This window comes from Tamandua tetradactyla, chromosome 23, assembly GCF_023851605.1.
Source record: "Tamandua tetradactyla isolate mTamTet1 chromosome 23, mTamTet1.pri, whole genome shotgun sequence".
Taxonomy (NCBI): domain Eukaryota; kingdom Metazoa; phylum Chordata; class Mammalia; order Pilosa; family Myrmecophagidae; genus Tamandua; species Tamandua tetradactyla.
The window spans coordinates 17,969,801-17,991,958 of NC_135349.1; the positions used below are offsets into that span (position 1 = coordinate 17,969,801).

At 39.9% G+C, this 22,158-nt stretch overlaps 2 pseudogenes; both read left to right on the plus strand.

Annotated features, from left to right (window-relative positions):
• The first annotated feature begins 1,231 nt into the window (after nt 1–1,231).
• Nucleotides 1,232–19,725, plus strand: LOC143666675 (SIN3-HDAC complex-associated factor-like; annotated as a pseudogene).
• LOC143666512 (serine/threonine-protein phosphatase 2A catalytic subunit beta isoform pseudogene) lies at nt 7,645–8,593 on the plus strand (annotated as a pseudogene).
• Nucleotides 19,726–22,158: the final 2,433 nt, after the last annotated feature.

The following is a 22,158-nucleotide window of genomic DNA, read 5'->3' on the forward strand; positions in this document are numbered from 1 at the left end:
AAATGGACAGCACAATAATACCTAATTGTAAAGTAATCATGTTAAAACACTGAATGAAGCTGCATCTGAGCTTGTTCAGAACAGGTTTTTGTTCTGTTTTGTTTTGTTTTTACTATTATTACTTTTATTTTTTTCTCTATATTAACATTCTATATCTTTTTCGGTTGTGTTGCTAGTTCTTCTAAACCGATGCAAATGTATTAAGAAACGATGATCATGCATCTATGTGATGATGTTAAGAATTACTGATTGCATATGTAGAATGGTATGAATTCTAAATGTTGGGTTAATTTCTTTTTTTCCGTTAATTAAAAAAAAAGAGAGAGAAGGGGTAATTTGAGCTGAAGGGATACAGACTGTGCAACAGGACTGGATATAAAAACTCAGAAATGGACAGCACAATACTACCTAATTGTAATGCAATTATGTTAAAACATTGAATGAAGCTGCATGTGAGGTATAGGTTTTTTTTCTCTCTATTATCGTTTTAATTCTTATTCTGTTGTCTTTTTGTTTCTTTTTCTGAATCGATGCAAATGTACTAAGAAATGATGAATATGCAACTATGTGATGATATTAAGAATTACTGATTGTACATGTAGAATGGAATGATTTCTAAATGTTTTGTTAATTTTTTTAATTAATAAAAAAAAAAAAAAAGAATAAGATGACCGAGTGGGCCACGGTTGCTCAGCAGGTAAGAATGCTTGCCTCCCATGCCCGAGGACCCAGGTTCGATTCCTGGTGCCTGCCCATGTAAAAAAAAAAAAAAAAGATGGTCTCTCTTATCTTTCAGATTAATCTCAGATGTGTGAATTTAATGGCAATAGCATGCAAAAATCCATAAAAAAAAAAAAAGGACTAGCTATTATAGAAATTCTACTTTGGAATATTTTGTAATTCTTAAATTTATTGTAAAATGATTACACTTTGGAATAATCTACCTGCTCTCATTATAAATATATTTATATATTACTGATCCTTAAAACTACAAATGAGCACATTACTGATTTTGGCCTGTTTTACTGCCTTGGGGAGTGGTGGAGCAGGAAGATAATCAGCGAGCTTACCTCAGAGCACTAGGCAGCCTTTGAATTGGGGTCATAGGAAAACAGGTCTATAAAAGGAGCCAAGATCCAGAAAGGATGCCTGTATCCAAAAGAGAAGGCTCCATGCAAGTTAAGGATGAGGAGAAAAATGGCATCCTTTTAGGTTACTGATGCTCATTATCATGCTACAGCAGAACAACAACTTACGGGAAGAGTTCTTTAAAGAGTGGTAAATATGTCCCAAATAAAATTCCTTGTTTTTTTTTCTTAAAAAAAAAAAAAAACCCTGCTCTGGGTCTGCAGCTAGGATGTGCATCTAGGTAGGTTACCTGAAGCCTTGGTTAGAAACCGACGGACAATCTGCCTTTCAATGCCTACTCTGTTTGCAAAAGTACAGGGGCCCGGCAGAGGTCACAGGCTCTGGCCTGCTGTCCTTTGCCACACTTAAAATAAAACCTTGGGGAGGATCTGGCATTGTTAGCCCATCTTCCCTGTGGCTGACCCTTCTTTAGGGCTCTGGTAAGCATTAGGAATTTAGCCTGGTTTCTTTTCTCTGATGCCTGTTCCTTTTTTTTTCTTTTTCCTGTTTACATTCCTCCTTTCTGTTGTTAAATATCCAGAAGCCTGCCTTAATTAGGTCCCTCTGAGGAGTTTGGGGCCATTCTCTAGTTTTTGAATTTTTTTATGTTTTTTTTTTTTTTTTTAATATTAGGGGCTGTATTAGCTAGAGTTCTCTAGAGAAGCAGAATCAGCAGGAGATATCTGTAAATATAAAATGTATAAAAGTGCCTCACATAACTGTGGGATTGTAGAGTCCAAGCTCTGTAGGGCAGGCCACAAACTGGCAGCTCCAATGAAGGTCCTCAGCAGACTCTCAGGAGAGGCTGATTGAAGCAGGAAGAATGCTTGTCTGTTCTGAGTCTTCCTTAAAAGCCTTCTGGTTATTAAGCGTCACTCATTACAGAAGACACTCCCCTTTTAGCTGTGGATGCCACTAACGTGGTCATGATTTAAGTCCATGAAATGTCCTCAAAGCAACAGACAGGCCAGCACTTGCCTGACCAGACAACTGGTCACCACCACCTGGCCACACTGACACATGAAACTGACGATGACAAGGCTTGACTGAGATATGAAGTGAGTATGAAGGTATAGACTTCCAGCCTCTGAGTTGGGATCTAGCTTACTGTATTTGTGTACTGCTTCTGTAAAGTGACTCATAAAAGCAGCCAGTTTTTCAATGGGACCTTGGGTTGTTTCCTGAACTTCATTATAGCTAACTGGCTTTTCTAGTTTGCTAGCTGCCAGAATGCAACACACCAGAAACAGATTGGCTTTTAATAAAAGGGGATTTATTTCATTAGTTCTTCAGAGGAAAGGCAGCTAACTTTCATCTGAGGTTCTTTCTTTCGTGGGAAGGCTCAGGATAATCTCTGCTGGCCTTCTCTCCAGGCCTCTGGGTTCCAACAACTTTCCCCGGGGTGATTCCTTTCTGCATCTCCAAAGGCCTGGGCTGAGCTGCGAGTGCTGAGATGAGGCATGCCAAGCTGCTTGAGCTGTGCTACATAGTGCTCTCTCATTTAAGTACCATCCAATTAAGTCAAACGTCATTCATTGCAGCAGGCACGCCTCCTAGCCGACTGCAGATGTAATCAGCAACAGATGAGGTTCACGTACCGCTGGCTCACGTCCACAGCAACAGAAGTAGGTGCCTTCACCTGGCCAAGTTGACAATTGAATCTAACTACCACACTGCCTTAATGGCAGTCTTTTTTATATCCTCGATTAAGCAAGTAAGAAAGTGGGCCATTTTCACTAGGTCTGGAGACTGAGGTTGATAGTTCCAGTCCAGAGGTATGGGAAGAATGGCTACTGGGCCTGCCAGATTGGCGGGGTTTGGGACGTGGAGGCTATCAGCATATGCTGTGGCTGTAGCTAGGATTTGGCCCTTTTTTCCTAGGGTGGTGGTTGCAGTAAGGATTACATAAGTGTCCTGAGAGGTTAAACCTTAGGTTTAAGTCAGGTATTGGAGTTCTTTAACGAGTTTGGTAGGGTTAGCCAAAAAGGACCTGAGATGTTGCTTAATTTGCCCCAGGTTTGAGAAGGAAAAAGGAACATGTACTTTGTTTAGTGGTGAGATTTGGGGAGTAGGCACAGAGGAGTCTGTGAAAGAGGAAGAGGAGGCAGTGGAGCAGAAGTGGCAGCAGAGAGCTAGGAAGAGACTGGTGCAGAGTGAGGGAAGGAAGGTTTTTCATTGAGAAGAATTTGAAAAGTAATACAGGATTGGCAGAAAGAAAGGTGCCTTCATAGAGCCCAAAAAGCTTGGACATAAGGCACTCCAGACCATTTGCTATTGCATTTAAGAAAATTGTTGTGGTCTAAAAGGACCTCATAATTGGGTGGGCCATGGTGGTTCAGCAGGCAGAATTCTTACCTGCCATGCCAGAGACCTGGGTTCAATTCCTGATGCCTGTCATGCAAAAACATAAATAAATATAAATAAATTAATTAATTAAAAGGAACTCATAATTAAATGTTCCCTGTTTAGGCCACTTGCTATATTATCTAACTGATATTGTGGCCAGGCTATAGTGGACAGGAAAATTAATTTTTTTGTTTCATTACATTTGCTTATATTTCTTAACAGACATCCCAGAGGACGGTCTTTAGGTGGATGTGACTGTCTTGAACCATTTTGAGAAGGAGGGTGTGAGTCAAGCTGAGCCACCATGGATGAGGAGGACTGAGAGTGGTAGGCAGGCGTCCCCAAATCCCCAACCACAGTCTCTTAAACAGAGAGTGAGAGTGAGCCAGGACTTGGACATCCCCACTTGAGCTGGGTGCCATGAGAAGACTCTGACCTAGCACTAGGATTTCTGAGAGAGAGCTGCCTTGACCCAGAGGGGTCCCTGATCTGGCAGGGTATAGGATGAATAAGAAAAATACCAGGTCCTGCAGAGTCCCACAAGAGGATTACCACTCACCTGAGAAATTGGCTGTGACTGGTGTTGTGTGTGAGGTTAATCAATGGCAGGGTTGAGATGTTCTAAGTTCAATGGTGTCGTGGCAGCGTCTCTGCACCTTGTCCCCAGGATGGGTGGAAGAGGGAGGTGGGCAGACAGTGAGGGCCTCTCTCCCCTTAGCTCACAACTGAGAGTGCAACCAGATAAGAGAGAAATTGCAAGTAGGGCAGAGAAGGAGGTGAACCAGTTCAAGGAGAGAGAGAATGACAAGATAGAGAAGAAAAGAAATATTAGGACAACTGCACAGGTTAAGATATGGCAAATGACATAAATTTGAGAATCTCTCTCTGCCAGAATGGAGTGGAGGGTCGGGGGAATAGGAAGGAACCCCCTTCTTGGGTTTCAGCACCAGAATGAAAGTCCCAGGCTAGGCAGACATCAGAGATGTGAAGCAGAGACAGAGCCACGACACTGGCAACAGGGAAGGGAAGGTTTATTAGCAGAGGGACAGCATGGAGAGCTGACTCAAGAAATTAACTCCCACCTGCTTTGATTTGGGTAGGCATTTTAAAGGAAGTTCGGGGTAGAGTTAGGCAGGTTTTTCATAGGTGAGTCCTTGGGAGTTTGGGGCTTTCCATTGGTGAAAACACTGCTTCAGTTCTGCTAGGTTGTAACTGCTGGAGGGTGGATATTGACCAAAGGAGTTTATCACAAAAATGCAACTGTGAATGTTGAGTAAGGGGGTTTTATCACAAGGAGGCAGTTGCTGGGAGGTGAGAAATGTTAGTTTGGAAATTCCCAGAGGAGTGCCGAAAGTCTGTCCTTGCTTGTTCCTCTGGCTCAGCTCTCACACTTTGGGCATAAAGTCTAAGAAACCATTAACTGACACAAGGTCCTGAAGATGCTTCCATACATTTTCTTTGAGGAGTTTTATAATTTTACCACTTCTATTAGTCTTTGATCCATTGTGAGTTGATTTTTGCAAATGATGTGAGATAGGGGTGCAACTTTTGTTTGTTTGCTTTTGCAAATAGAGATCCAGTTTTTCCAGCATCATGTGTTGAAGGGACTGGTCTTTCCCAATTCAGTGGTCTTTGCCACATTGTCCAAAAATCAGTTGGGTAATCTACATCTTCCCAGCCAGTGGCAGCAACTGAAGAATAGTGTAAGACAATTTTTCAAGACAAGGCAGTTGAGAAGGAGGTAGTGACCTGAGCGGGGCTAGCCTGACATGCACTTTGCACATTGGGAACATTACTGCGTGAAGAATGACTGCTTTGGGAAGGTTATTGCCCAGAAGAAAAGATTTACAAGCCAAAGATGTCCTGAAGTATAGAGGGCTTTTGTATTTGCAGGGCTAAGTGCTCCAGTCCTCAATTCATTGACCATAAATGCTATGAAAAGGAATCCAGCACTGTTTTGGGTTACATGCAACTCATTCAGGAAATATGTGCAATGCCTGTGTCCAGCTTGTGAAAAGACAGAAGAAGCTGCCAGCAGGATCAAAAGTCACTGGAATCATGTGGTAAATGCAAGGGCAGGACCTAATCTAAAGACTATATTGAAACTAAAGAAAATAAGACTCTACCTGAAAACTGGATAAAAAGTGACCAGATCAATCTTGACTTCTGGGAAGATGGCCAAACAGAGTAGCTCGAGACCAGCCCGGTGCCACAGAAAAATTAGAGAAGGGACAAGAGGGTGACTGAGGTGGCGATTCGGGAATGCAGCTGACCTGGGAGAGTATTCTGCAACACATAGGGCAGCCCTGGTTGCAGAGGATGAGGAACTGAGAGGCAGAAAGCTGGAGCCTGGTCCGGAGGTACAGAGCCCATGGGAGTGCATGGACAGGAGCCGGGGACTAGGAAGTAAACCAGGCCGTGTACCTTGAGGGCACTACCCTCACCAGCACAGCCCTGTGACAGGCGACTCACCTCACACCCCATGTACCTGAACCCCATCATCTACTCCCATACCCTACACTCCAGGCGCCCCCTCCCCACCAGCCCCCAGTGCACGTAACTGCCCCATGCCCCCATCCCAAGTGCAGCACAACCCACCTCTACTGAACCCCTCCCAACCATTACCTCCCCCTCCCTCTTTCCTGCAGGCTGTTGCCAGCACATAAAGGCTGTAGGCACTAACCTCCATACCCAGGCGACCTCCACCCCACCCATAGTGTCACACAGCCTCATCATGCACTCCCCAAGCTCTGTGCATCAGTTTATGGCACTCTTAGATCTACGCATGTGCATGGGACCCCAATCATATCATTCAGTTCTGGGAACCTCAGTATGCAGCAGTCCTAGAACCGCACATATTCACGGCCCTCAGCCACACTTCCCAGCTCTGAGAAAGTGCTGACCAGTGCAGCCGGGTCACAACTGCCCCCAATCCATGAAGGTATAACACCGACCTGCTGCCACAGCTCTACACATGTGCACAAAGGGCCCCATGTCTTAGACCAGTGCACACCAGGTCTATGCCCCCCAGACCAGTGCATCCACACAGCTAAATCCTCCCTAGCCACTGGGCACCCACATTCACAAGCATCAGCATAACATCCCCAACCTGTGCCTATACCTGCCCTGAAACAAATCACAGCACTTAATACTACATCCTATATCCTGATCCCTGCTATACATCCATTCTGCAAACACAAAGCCTTAGACTACTGAAAGAAATCAACTTACAAAGTAAATCAATCAAGATATTTACATGCCACGAAGACAGCAGAAGATCACTAGGCATATCACAATGCAGACAGCTATAGCCCTGCCTAATGACCAAATTAAAACACCAGAGGAGATGCAGATATTGGGACAATTAATCAAAGATGTTCGTACAACTCTACTTAATAAAATAAGTGGGATGGCAAATGACATAAAGGAGATCAAGAAGACAGTAGAAGAGCATAAAGAGGAATTTGAAAGAATAAATAGAAAAAAAAAAAGAAATCACAGAGATTAAAGACTTTGTTGACCAAATAAAAACATACAAAAGGCACACAACAACAGATTTGAAGAGACAGAAGAAAGAATAAGTGATATAGAGAACAGGATAACTGACTTTGAAGACTCAAAACAGCAAATGGCAAAAAAAGATGGAAAAGTTTGAATTGGATCTCAGGGAAATGATAGGCAAAACAAAGTACACAACTATAACAATCTTTGGTGTCCAAGAAGGAGAAGAGAGCAGAAAAGGGTTAGGAAGAGTAGTTGGGGATATAATGGGAGAAAACTTCCCAACCCTTATAAAGGACGTAAATATACAAGTCAAAGAAGTCCAATGAACTCCAAACAGAATAAATCCAAATAGGTCTTCCCCAAGACACATACTAATCAGTCTGTCAAATGTTAAAGAGAATCAGAAAATTCTGAAAGCAGCAAGAGAAAAACAATCTACTATATACAAGGGAAACCAAATAAGACTGAGTTCAGACTACTCAACTAGCACCCTGGAGGTGAGAAAGCAGTGGTATGATATATTCAAGATCCTGAAAGAGAAAGACTTCCAGCCAAGAATTCTGTACCCAGCCAAATTGTCCTTCAAAACTGAGGGGGAAGAGAGAAAAGGCGAGAAGGGCGGGGGCGGGAAGGAGGGGAGGGAGGCGGGAAGGGGAGCGGGCTGCCATGGACGACAAGGCATTCACCAAGGAGCTGGACCAGTGGGTCTAGCAGCTGAAAAAATGTAAACAGCTTAATGAGAACCAAGTGTGGACCCTGTGTGAAAAGGCTAAGGACATTTTAACAAAAGAATCAAATGTGCAAGAAGTCCATTGTCCTGTTACCATCTGTGGAGATATTCATGGTCAATTTCATGATCTTATGGAACTCTTTAGAATTGGTGGGAAATCACCAGACACAAACTATCTATTCAAGGGTGACTATGTTGACAGAGGTTATTATTCTGTGGAGACTGTGACTCTTCTCGTGGTATTAAAGGTGCGTTATCCAGAATGCATTACAATATTGAGAGGAAACCATGAAAGCAGACAAATTACCCAAGTGTATGGCTTTTATGATGACTGTCTACGAAAGTATGGAAATGCCAATGTTTGGAAATATTTCACAGATCTATTTGATTATCTTCCGCTTATAGTTTTAGTAGATGGACAGATATTCTGCCTCCATGGTGGCCTCTCTCCATCCATAGATACACTGATCATATAAGAGCCCTGGATTGTTTACAGGAAGTTCCACATGAGGGCCCAATGTGTGATTTGTTGTGGTCAGATCCAGATGACCATGGTGGATGGGGTATTTCTCCACGTGGTGCTGGCTACACTTTTGGACAAGACATTTCTGAAACGTTTAACCATGCCAGTGGTCTCACGCTGGTTTCTCGTGCCCACCAACTTGTAATGGAGTTATCCATTGGTGTCATGATCAGAATGTGATTACTATCTTCAGTGCACCCAATTATTTTTACTGTTGTGGGAACCAGGCTGCTATCATGGAGTTTGATGACACTTTAAAATATTCCTTAAAAAAAATAAAATATTCCTTCCTTAAGTTTGACCCAGCATCTCACCGTGGAGAGCCTCATGTCACCCAGCACACCCCAGATTACTTCCTCTAAATGGTTCCTCAGATAACCTGCCTTTTTATGTGGAGGTATACCTGGCTTTTAAAAATATGTATTTAAAAACAAATTTAAAAAGCAACAGTAATCTGTGTGTTTCTGTAACAAATTGGGATCTAGCTTGGCATTATACAACATTATGGTCCAAAATGTGCCATACTAATGATGAGCATTTAGCACAATTGGAGACTGAAATTCAGTACTACACTATGTTCTAGTTCAGTCAGTCTTAACAGTTTGTCTGCTCTATTTGTAGTAACCATTTTTCTCTGGACTATTCAAACAAAAAGGATAACTAACTAATTTCTTTCTCTCCTTTTGCATTTATGTGAAAATTTTAGTTCTAGTGTTTAACTGGCATGGATTAATAGAGTTAGAGTTTTATTTTTAAGGAAAATTCTCACCTTCACCTGACCAAGTTGACAATTTCCACCTACTCCATCATCACCTTTATTTTATTGAAATGTATAATTAACTTAACTAAAGACAAGATTCTTCTTGGGAATATGTCACCATAACATTTAAGGAGATATTTCCCTTCATTTAAACCAAATTACTGTTTTAAATTGATCTGCATATTTCTGTATATTTGTCATGACAGTGCTTGCATCCTATTTGGTGTACTGAGTAAATAAACTTTCCATTTTAAACAAACAAACAAAAGAACTGAGGGGGAAATCAAAATTTCCACAGACAAAGAAGTCCAGAAAGAATTTGTCAACAAGAGACCAGCCCTACAAGAAATACTAAAAGGAGTTCTGGGGCAGGCCATGGTGGCTCAGCAGGCAAGAATGCTTGCCTGCCATGCCAGAGGACCTGTGTTCGGTTCCTGGTGCCTGCCCATGTTAAAAAAAAAAAAAAAAGAGTTCTGCCAGTTGAAAAAAAAAAGACAGAAGAGGAAGGTCTGGAGGAGGGCAAGAGTTGAAGAGTACCAATAAGGGTAATTTAAGGAATACAAAGAGAAAGAATGAAAAGAATATATAGATCTGACAAATAAAATAAGCAAGATAAGATGGTGGACTCAAGAAATGCCTTTTCAGTAATAACTTTGAATGTTAACAGATTCAATTTACTAATTAAAAGATACAGATTGGTAGAATGGATTAGGAAACATAATTCAGCTATATGCTGCTTACAAGAGACTCATCTTAGACACAAGGATATAAATAATTTGAAAGTGAAAGCCTGGGAAAAGATGTTCCATGCAAGTTGTAACCAAAAGAAAACAGGAGTAGCTATACTAAAATTGAACAAAATAGACTTTAAATATAAAGACATCATAACAGACAAAGAAGAACATTGTTCTAGTTTGCTAGCTGCCAGAATGCAACACACCAAAGATGGATTGACTTTCAATAAAAGGGGACTTATTTAGTTAACATATAGTTCTTCAGAGGAAAAGTAGCTAACTTTGACTGAGGTTCTTTCTTATGTGGGAAGGCACAAGGTGATCTCTGTTGGCCTTCTCTCCAGGCCTCTGCATTCCAACAACCTTCCTTGGTGTGATTCCTTTCTGCATCTCCAAAGGCCTTGGCTGAGCTGCGAGTGCCAAGATGAGCTGCTGAGCTGCTTGGGTTGTGCTATGTTGAGTTCTCTCATTTAAGCACCAGCCAATTTAAATCAAACATCATTCATTACATCAGGCATGCCTCCTAGATGACTGCAGATGTAATCAGCAACAGGTGAGATTCACATGCCATTGGCTCATGTCCACAGCAATAGAACTAGGCACCTTCACCTGACCAAGTTGACAACTGAATCTAGTTACCACAGACACTATATACTAATTAAAGGGTCAATTTTCCAGAAGATATAACAATCACAATCACAAATGTTTATGCTCCCAATCAAGGAGCTCCAAAGTACATGAGACAGACATTGACAAAACTGAAGGAAGCGACAGATGTTTCAACAATAATAGTAGGAAACTTCAATACACCACTCTCCTCTATAGATATAACAACCAGAGAGAAGATCAAGAAGGAAATAGAGAAGTTAAATAACTTGATAAACGAATTAGACCTAACAGACATATATAGGTCTTTGCACCCCAAAGCACAAGGTTCTTCTCTAGTGCTCATGGAACATTCTCCAGGATAGATCATACGCTGGGGCACAAAACAGGTCTTTATAAATTTAAAAACATTGAAATTATTCAAACCACTTCCTCTGATCACAATGGGATGAAGCTGGATCTCAATAATCACTAAAGAATGAGAACATTCACAAATATATGGAGAAAAAATAACACAATCTTAAACAACCAGTGCATCCAAGAAGAAATTGCTATAGAAATCAGTAGCTGTCCACAGATGAGAATACAACTTATCAGAACTTATGGGATGCAGCAAAGGCTGTGCTGAGAGTGAAATTTATTGCCCTAGATGCCTATATTAAAAAACAAAAAGAGCAAAAATCAAGGACTTAACAGCACTCCTGGAGGAACTTGAGAAACAACAGCAAGCAAACCCCAAAGCAAACATAAGAAGAGAAATAACAAAGATTAAAGCAGAGATAAATAAGTGGGTGAACAAAAGAACAATAGAAAGAATCAATAAAACCAAAATTTGGTTCTTTGAGAAAAATCAATAAAATTGGTGGACCACTTACAAAACTGACAAAGATGAAAAGAGAGAGGATGCAAATAAACAAAATCAGAAATGAGAAGAGGTGTGTTACCACAAACCCTGAAGAAATAAAACAAAATCATAAGAGGATACTATGCACAACTATATGCCAACAAACTAGAGAACTTAGATGAAATGGACAAATTCCTGGAAACACACAAACAAGCTACACTGACTCAGGAAGAAATAGAAGATCTCAACAAGCCAATCACAAGTGATGAGATTTGAACAATCATCAAAAATCTTTCTATGAAGAAAAGCCCAGGGCCAGATGGCTTCACAGGGAAATTTTATCAAACATTCCAAAAAGAACTAACACCAATCCTGCTCAAATTTTTCCAAAAAATTGAGGAAAAAGGAACACTACCCAACTCATTTTATGAAGCAAATATCATTTTAATACCAAATCTTTCCTATAAGGAAAGAAAACTATAGGCCAATCTCCCTAATGAACATAGATGCAAAAATTCTCAATGAAATATTAGCAAATCGAATCTAACAACACCTTAAAAGAATTATACACCATGACCAAGTGGGGTTTATACCAGGAATGCAAGGATGGTTCAACACAAGAAAATCAATTAATGTCATACAGCACATTAACAAATCAAAAGGGAAAAATCACATCATCATCTCGATTGGTGCTGGAAAAGCATTTGACAAAATTCAACATCCTTTTCTGATAAAAGCACTCCAAAAGATAGGAATCAAAGGTAACTACCTCAATATGATAAAGAGAATATATGAAAAACGGATAGCATCATACTCAATGGACAGACTGAAAGCATTTGCCCTAAGATCAGGAACAAGACAAGGATGCCCACTGTCACCACTATTATTCAACGTTGTGCTAGAAGTTCTAGCTACAGCAATCAGGCAAGACAAAGAAGTAAAAGGCATTCAAATTGGAAAGGAAGAAGTAAAATTCTCATTATTTGCAGATATGATACTATACTTGGAAGATCCTGTGAAATCTACAGCAAAGTTACTTGAGCTAATAAACAAATACTGCAAGGTGGCAGGGTATTAAATTAATGTGTAATATTTTCAGTAACATTTCTATACACAAGCAATGACCTAGCTGAGGAGTCAGTTAAGGAAAAAATTCCATTCAAAATAGCAACTAATAGAATCAAATACTTAGGAATGAACTTAACTAGGAATGTAAAGGACTTGTACACAGAAAACTACATAACATTGCTAAAAGAAATCAAAGAAGATCTAAATAGGTGGAAAGACATTCCCTGTTCATGAATAGGAAGACTAAATATAGTTAAGATGTCAATTCTCCCCAAACTGATCTATAAATTCAACATGGTACCAATGAAAATTCCAACAACCTACTTTGAAGATTTGGAAAAGCTAATACCAAATTCATCTGAAAGGGAAGGAGACTCCAAATAGCTAAAAGCATCCTAAAAAACAAACAAACAAACAAACAAAGTGGGAGGATTAACACTCCTTGACTTTAAAACCTATTATAAAGCCACAGTGGTCAAAATAGCATGGTACTGGCACAAAGCTAGAAGGATTGACAAATGGAATCGAATGAAGAGTGCAGAAATAGACCACCAAATCTATGGTCAACTGATTTTTTTTTTTGATCAGCTGTCACCAGCCATAGCATTTTATTCTTAAATTCTTCAGTATGCTTTTCTAAAAGAACAAGAAATTTTCTTACATATCAACCATACCATTAACCCCCTTAACAAAATTAACACTTCTCTAATGTCATCTAACACACAGTAGACACTCAGATTTTCTATATTTTCCCCAATTTTTTAAAATTAGAGCCATATATATGTCTTTTTACAGTTGGTTTGAGTTTTGTTGTTTCCTATAAACATAAAATAAGATCTTGAGGCTTGATGAGATTCAGGTTTAATTTTTTTTACCAGAACACCTCCAGGTGGTGCCACGCACTTCCCACTGCACCCCATCAAGGGGTGCCCGACCTGTGATGGGGCCAAGATTGAATGGTGGGTTCAGAGGCTGCCAACTTCATCCCCCCACTTGTTACAGAGAGATATTTGTAAGAAGCAAATATAAGTAAGTCCTTCCCCTACTCAGTATCCTTCCCTGGCCCCTCATTGTACTGTAAAAAAGTCCAAGCTCTTTTCAGAGGCCTCCAAACCCAGGAGTGATATGGTCCACCTTTAGTCCCAGCATCATCCATAATGCTCTCTCTTTTTAAAAAAAATTATTTTATTTATTATACATACCAACATACAAACACAAACATTCTTACCATATGATCATTCCATTCTCTATATATAATCAGTAATTCACAATATCATCACATAGTTGTATATTCATCATCATGATCATTTCTCAAAACATTTGCATCAATTCAGAAAAAGAAATAAAAAGAAAACAGGAAAAAAATTGTACATACCATACCCTTTACCCCTCCCTTTCATTGATTGGTCAACTGATTTTTGACAAGGCCCCTAAATACTCTGAACTGGGACAAAATAGTCTTTTAAATGATTCAGCATGGAAGAACTGGATACCAATAGCCAAAAGAATGAAAGAAGACCCCTATCTTACACCCTACAGAAAAATTTACTCAAAGTGGCTCAAACACCTAAATATAGGAACTAGCACCGTAAAGCTTCTAGAAGAAAATGCTGGGAAACATCTTTTAGACCTAGTAATAGGAAGTAGCTTCCTAAGCTTTACACCAAAAGTACAAGCAACAAAATAAAAAAAAATAGATAAATGGGAACTCCTCAAAATCAAATGCATCTGCACCTCAAAAGACCTTGTCAAAAAGGTGAAGAGGCAGCCACTCAATGGGAGAAGATATTTGGAAAGCACATATTGGACAAAGGTTTGATTTACTGTATATACAAAGAAATAATACAACTCAACAACAAAAGAACAAACAACCCAATCATAAATGGGCTAAAGATATGAATAGGCATTTTTCTGAAGAGCAAATACAGATGGCTCAAAAGCACATGAAGAGATGCTCATTTTCATTGGCTACAAGGGAAATGCAGATCAAGACTACAATGAGATACCACCTCAACCTATAAGAATGGCTGCTATTAAGTAAACAGGAAACTGTAAGTGTTGGAGAGGATGTGGAGGAACTGGAACACTTATGCACTGCTGGTGGGAATGTATAATGATGCAGCCACTATGGAAGACTGTTTGGTGGCTCTTTAGGGAACTAAATATTGAGTTGCCCTATGACCCAGCAATAGCACTACTTGGTATATAGCCAGAAGAGCTGAAAGCAATGACACAAACAGACATTTGCACACCAATGTTTGTAGCAGCATTATTCACAATCACCAAAAGATGGAAACAAATCAAATGCCATCAACATATGAGTGGATCAACAAAATGTAATATATACATACAATGGAATATTATGCAAAGTAAGATGAAACAACATCCTGAACCATGTAACAAGATGGATGAGCCTTGAGAACATAATGCTGAGTGAAATTAGCCAGACACAAAAGGATAGATATTGTATGATTCCATGTTTATGACCAGCATAAAGATATAATCAGAGGTTTAGAATACAGGATATAAGGGTCCTAGAGATACACAGAAGCTAGAGATGGGTGAACCGTTAGCTAATAAGGTTGAACTCCAATGTAAGGTGTCCTTGTTTGGAAAGATGTATGTCCCCTAGAAATGCCACGTTTTAATCTAAATCTCATTTCACAAAGGCAGAATAATCCCTATTCATTACTGTATGTTTGAAACTATAATCAGATCATCTCCCAGGAGATGTGATTTAATCAAGAATGGTTGTTAAACTGGATTAGGTGACAACATCTCTCCACCCATTTGGGTTGGTCTTTGTCATGGTCAGGTTCTTGTGTCAACTTGGCCAAGTGGTGGTACCTGTTTGCATGGTTGGGCAAGTGCTGGCCTGTCTGTTGTGATGAGGACATTTCATAGAATTAAATCATGATCATGTCAGCTGCATCCACAGCTGATTCCATTTGTAATCAGCCAAAGGGGAGTGTCTTCTGCAATGAGTAATGCTTAATCTGATCACTGGAAACCTTTTAAGGAGGATTCAGAAGAAACAGGTTTTTCCTTCTTCGGCTGGCAAGCATCTTCTGTGGAGTTCACCCAGACCCTCCATCAGAATCGTCGTCTTCCCAGCCTGCTCTGTGGATTTTGGACTCTGTGTTCCCATGGTCATGTGAGACACTTTTATAAGTCTTATATTTGGGAATGTTCCCTGTTGATTCTGTTTCTCTAGAGAACCCTAACTAATACAGTCTTGATTCGTTTCTGAAGTCCTATAAAAGAGGAAACATTTTGGAGAACGATAGAGATTCAGAGAGAGCAGAGGATGCTGCAGCACCGTGAAACAGAGTCCACTAGCCAGCGCTTTGGAGATGAAGAAGGAAAACATCTCCTGGGGAGCTTCACGAAATCAGAAGCCAGGAGAGAAAGCTAGCAGATGATTCCGTGTTCACCATGTGCCCTTCCAGTCAAGAGAGAAACCCTAACCTTGTTTGCCATGTGCCTTCTCACTTGATAGAGTAACAATGAACTCCATCAGCCTTCTTGAACCAAGGTATCTTTCCCTGGATGTCTTAGATTGGACATTTCTATAAACTTGTTTTAATTGGGACATCTTCTCAGCCTTGGAACTGTAAACTAGCATCTGATTAAATTCCCCTTTTTAAAAGCCATTCTGTTTCTGGTATGTTGCATTCTGGCAGCTAGCAAACTAGAACATAAGGGAATAGACAGGGGTGAAGGTGGTTCTCTAGTGGCAAAATAAGTAATATTACCATTTTGAAGATGAATAAAATTGAGAGGGGTTGTACAGACCTGTGTGTCCCACTGGTTAACACTAGAAATATGAATTACTTCTCACAAGAATTACTTCAAAGATATGATTCTTGTACAAAGAGTGTTTAAGTCCAGGGTACAGGAGGAAACTACTATTGCAATGTATGAGCTATGTTCAAAAGGGAACCACCAGCCCTACCACAGCAACAGCAGAGGTAAATAATTGGGGGAAGGACAAGAATTAAGAGGAGGTTTAGGTTTCCTATTTGGTGAGGGTGTGTTATTGGTTTTCTTTTGTTGGGGAACAATGAAATGATCTAAAATTGAGATTGTTGATGGACTGTGTACTTTGGACCCTCTACCTGATGCCTGATGAATGCAGATGACTGAAGGATGCACTGACTGAGAAATAGATTAATGGGTGATGGTGTATAGTTATGAATGAAGGTTGTGCTGCTATAAAAAGGAACAAAACCATGAGGCATGCAATGATGTGAATGAACATGTGGGACATTTGGTGAGACAAAACAAGCCAGAAACAAAAGAACAAGAAAGGTATGGTCACCTTTAGAAATGCTTAAAGAAAACAGAGGCCTAGATTGTAATCTTTTAGAGCAGACACATTAAGTCTGGAGTGGTGATTATTATTTCTGGATTTTGAGAGGCTGTTTTATATATATAATCTGATATTTAGAGATAACATTGAAACTGAGGAGGTTGGGGCAAGTAATTCAGAACATAGGGGTAAGGAAGACAGTGTCTTTTAGAGCGACACATACTCTTTGAGAACAATGGAAGAAAGGTTTATTTGGTCTGGAACTGATATTTTCTGTAAGGCATAATCTAACTCAACATATCTGTGTCATGGTTAGGGACAGGTGTCAACTTGGCCAAGTTGTGGTACCTGTTCATCTGACTGGGCAAGTGCTGGCCTGTCTGTTGCAATGAGGACATTTCATAGGATTAGGTCATGATCACGTCAGCTACATCCACAGCTGATTCCATTTGTAATCAGCCAAAGGGGAGTGTCTTCTGCAATTAGTGATGCTAAATACAATCATGGGAAACCTTCTAAGAAGGACTCAGAGGAGACAGGTGGCATTCCTGCTTTGGCTGGTGAGCCTCTCCTGTGGAGTTCATCCAGGCCATCCATTGGAGTCATCAGCTTCGCAGCCTGCCCTGTGGATTTTGGACTCGGCATTCCTACGGTCACGTGAGACACTTTCATAAATTTTATATTTGCAAGTGTTCCCTGTTGATTCTGTTTCTCTAGAGAACCCTAACTAATACAATCTGTATAGCTCATTTGAACAACTGAAACACAGGGAGCCCAGAATAAGAAAGAGGTCCTTTAATCCTGTATAGAATATTGTGATGTCTGGATACATCCTAGAGTATACTAAGCAGATAATCAAAAAGTATTGGCAAAGTCCCCTGAGGGATGAGAGAAAGAATGTGGAACTATAAAACTTTACTATCAGGGAATGCCCTGATACTGTGTCAAGCTTTAGGGACACCCAAATCATTAGGCCATGCCCTTGATCCTGAGGCTTACTCTTGTTAGGCTTATCTAGATAGCAGAGAAACTTAGACTACCTATAGTCATGCCTAAGAGTTACTTCTGGAGGACCTCTGTTGTTGCTCAGATGTGGCCTCAGTCTCTCTAAGCTCAATTCTGCAAGTGAAATCATTGCCCTCCCCCCTACATGGGACATGACATCCAGGGGTGAAAGTCTCTCTGGTGAAGTGGGAGATGACTCCCAGGGATGAATCCAGCCCTGGCACTGTGGATCAACAATTCGATCCTGACCAAAAGAAGGAAAAGAAGTGTAACTAACAAAGTATCAGTAGCAGAGAGAGAACAAATAGAGTTGAGAGGCTTCTCTGGAGGTTTTCTTTTATGCAAGCTTCAGTTAGACATTGTGTTCTAGTTTGCTAACCTACCACAATGCAATATACCAGAAACAGAATAGTTTTTAAAAGGGGAATTTAATAAATTTCTAGTTTACAGTTCTAAGGTCGAGAAAATGTCCCAATTAAACAAGTCTATAGAAATGTCCAATCTAAGGCATCCAGGGAAAGATCCCTTGGTTCAAGAAGGCTGATGAAGTTCAGGGTTTCTCTCTCAAATGGAAGGGCACATGACGAACACAGTCAGGGCTTCTTTCTCAGCTGGAAGGGCTCATGGAGAACATGGCGCTATCTGCTAGCTTTCTTTACTGGCTTTTGGTTTCATGAAGCTCCTTAGGAGGTGTTTTCCTTCTTCATCTCCAAAGGTTGCTGGCTTGTGGACTCTCTGCTTCATGGTGCTGCAGCATTCTCTGCTCTCTCCAAATCCCCTTCATTCTCCAAAATGTTTCCTCTTTTATAGGACTTCAGAAACTAATCAAGACCCACCCAAATGGGTAGAGACACATTTCCCCTAATCCAGTTTAAACAACCACTCTTGATTGGGTTACATCTCCAGGGAGATGATCTAATTACAGATTCAAACATACAGTTTTGAATAGTGATTATTCTGCCTTTACAAAATGGGATTTTTAGATTAAAACATGGCTTTTATATGGGACATACATCCTCTCAAACCAGCACACCTTGCTACCTGCCAATCCCCAACCAAAACCATTCCAGCCAATCCTAAAGAAAACCTAGGGCAATATATAAGATTCCACAAGGGTTCCATGCACTAGAGTAACTTTCCAGAAACCTACAACCTCCAGATGGGTCCATGGTCCAGATAAGCCCTGAAACCTAGCCCAACCTATCCAGAACATCAGATAGTTCATCCTCCTTACCCCACATTAGGGACAGACTCTTCCAATATGAAAAATTTAGAATAGACATAGTCCAAACACCCCTAAAGAGAGGGATGGAAAGATCAAAGGTGATGGTGGAGTTATACAGAGGAGATAGGATTTAACAAATGAATATGAATGCTGACTCATTAAACTGGTATCTCTTTTAGTCTCCAGTATTCTAGAGTAGCTAGAAGTAAAAACCTAAAATTGTGGAATTGTAACCCATATCAAAGTCTGAAATATGATCTACAACTAATTGTGGTGCTTTGCTTGGAAATTTATAGCTTTCTTTGTATATATGTTATTTTTCACAAAAAAAAGAAGGAAAAATTCAATTGTGATGATAAAAAAAAATTTTAAGCCTTTTACCCTCCTATATTCTGGGCCAGCTAGAAGGAAAAAAATCTGAGAGGATCATATGGTAGCCCATGACAAACTGGGTTCTGTCTTGTAACTACTGTTGAAGAGTGCTTTGAAAAATATTGCTTTTTTCTTTCTTTGCTTTGTGTATAGGTTATACAATACAATAAAAAAGTTGGAAGGAAAAAAAAGAATGCTAAACAATTTTTAAAAAAAACAAAACTACCAATTCAGTAAACTGCAGAAAGAATTTATTCGTCACAATTCTGATGCTCACAGGACCACATTAAGTGCCTCCCCATCTGCATCTCCTTTTTACAGGCAGATGTTAGATGCAAAGTTGGCTTCTGGCTCTAATAGAACACCAGTCTTTTACTTTTCAGACCTCACACGCTGAAAAAAAAAACAGAAACTATGCTGTGGGATTATCTATAAAAGCCGTTTGGAGGAAGTTCTCATTGACAAACATCTAGTCAAGCCTTGCTGCAGTAATAAGAAAGCAGCTGCTAAGAAGCTGGAGGACCAGGGGCAGAGTTTCTACTCATCTCCACTCAGGAGTAGTGACTGAAGTTTATGAGGAAGAGAAACAAAATTAATGAACTTGGAAAGACAACAAAGGAACAAAGTGACCCTCCTATTTTTAACTTGGATACTTGCTATTCTGCCAAAAGATACTTTCTAGAACGCTTTGGAATATGTTATCCCACCATCCTCAGTTCCACAAACTCTGAAGCCAGCGTCTACCTTAATAAAAGCAAAAGCGAAGTTACCTAATATTTAAGACATCGAGAATGTCATAGGAAAGCTGAAAAATGTAAATGAGGGAAATTTCAGGGGATAGAGATGGGGGGTTGCTGTATGATACCATATGTAGTTTTTAGTGTTTTCCATACCGAGAAACAGTGGTTGGGGCATTTTTGAAGATGGCTGGTGTGTTAGTTTGCTAGCCGCTGTAATGTGATATAACAGAACTGGAATTGCTTCTAAAAAGGGGAATTTAATAAGTTACAAGTTTACAGTTCCAAGAAAGTGAAAGTGTCCAAATTAAGGCACCAACAAGAGGTTATGTTCACTCAAGGAAGGCCAATTGGTTTCTTGCTTGTCCCTTGCTCCTGGACTCTGTTGCTTTCCCCTTGTTCCTGTGGGGGTTCCTCACTTTGCTTCTCCAGTGCTGGTTTTCATCTCTTGGATTCCCTTGGCTCTCCCCAGGTTCTGGCTTGCTGAACATCTCATGGTGATCTCTGCTGAGCTCCAAGCATCTCCAAACATCTGTATCTTTGTTCTCTGAAGCAATTGTTCTCCAAGCTTCTACATCTGCTCTCTCTGTCGACTCTATGGCTCCTGTCATTCTCTAAGCTCTGTCATTTCTGACTCTCTCCAAAATGTTTCCTCTTTTAAAGGATTTCAGTAAACCAGTCAAGACCTACCTGGAATAGATGGAGTCACATCTCCATTAAATCAAAAGTTAACACCCACAATTTGGTGTGTCACATTTCCACGGAGATAATCTGATCAAAAGATTCCAGCTTTCAGTTTCTTTTTTAAATATGAATTACCATCTATTTTCAACACCCTGCAATATTGACATTCCTTTGCTCTTCCTTATGCAAAAGCATTTTTTAATTTCTGCATTTAAGTCACTATCCATTATACACTCTAGACATTCACAGATTATGCCATCTCAGTCTTTGTCATCTATCTTTCCTTCTGGTTTCATTTGTGCCCCAAGACCTCCTCCCTCTATCATTCTCACATTCACCTTCACTCAAAGTGCTAACATTATTGTGCTGAAATTAGGTAGTATTGTGCTATTTATTTCTGAATTTTTACAATCAGTTCTGTTGCACAATCTGTATTCCTTCAGCTCCAATTACCCAAAATCTACCCTATTTCTATCTCTTGATGGCCTCTGTTCTTAACTGAAATTCTCCAAGCTCATTCATTAATGTTTCAGTGAGACCACATACTATTTGTCCTTTTGTTTCTGGCTAATCTCACTCAGCATAATGTCCTCAAGGTCCATTCATGTAGTTACATGCTTCATGACTATTGTGTCTTAGAGCTGTGTAATATTCCATCATATGTATATACCACAGCTTGTTTAGCCACTCATCTGTTGATGGACATTTTGACTGTTTTCAACTCTTGGCAATTATAAATAACGCTGCTAAAAACATAGGTGTGCAAATGTCCGTTTGTGTTCTTGCCCTCATGTCCTCTGAATAGATACCTAGCAATGGTATTGCTGGATCATATGGCAACTCTATACTTCGCTTTCTGAGGAACTACCAAACTGCCTTCCACAGTGGTTGTACCATTTTACATTCCTACCAACAGTGGATAAGTGTGCCCCTTTCTCCACAACCTCTCCAGTTGTTCTCATTTTTTGTTTTTGTTTTTTAATTTTTATTAATACAACCAATCAACATACAACGTGAACGTTCTTAATGTATGAACATTCCATACTTTGTGTGCAATCAATGGCTCACAATATCATCACATAGTTGTATATTCATCACCATGATCATTTCTCAGAATATTTACATCACTCCAGAAGAAGAAATAAAGAAAAAAGAAAAAACTCATACATACCATATCCCATACCCCTCCCTCTCCTTGACCACTAGTATTTCTACCTGACTTAACATTTGTTCCCCCTATTATTTATTTATTTTTAATCCATATTTTTTACTCATCTGTCCATACCCTAGATAAAAGGAGCATCAGAACAAGGTTTTCACAATCATGCAATCATATTGAGAAAGCTATATCATTATACAATCATCTTCAAGAAACATGGCTACTGGAACACAGCTCTACAGTTTTGGGCACTTCCTTCTAGCCTCTCTAATACATCTTAAACTTAAATGGGGTTATCTATATAATGTGTAAGAATAAGCTTCAGGAAAACCTCTTGACTCTATTTGAAATCTCTCAGGCACTGACACTTTATTTTGCCTCACTTTTCTCTTCCCCCTTTCAGTCGAGAAGATTTTCTCAA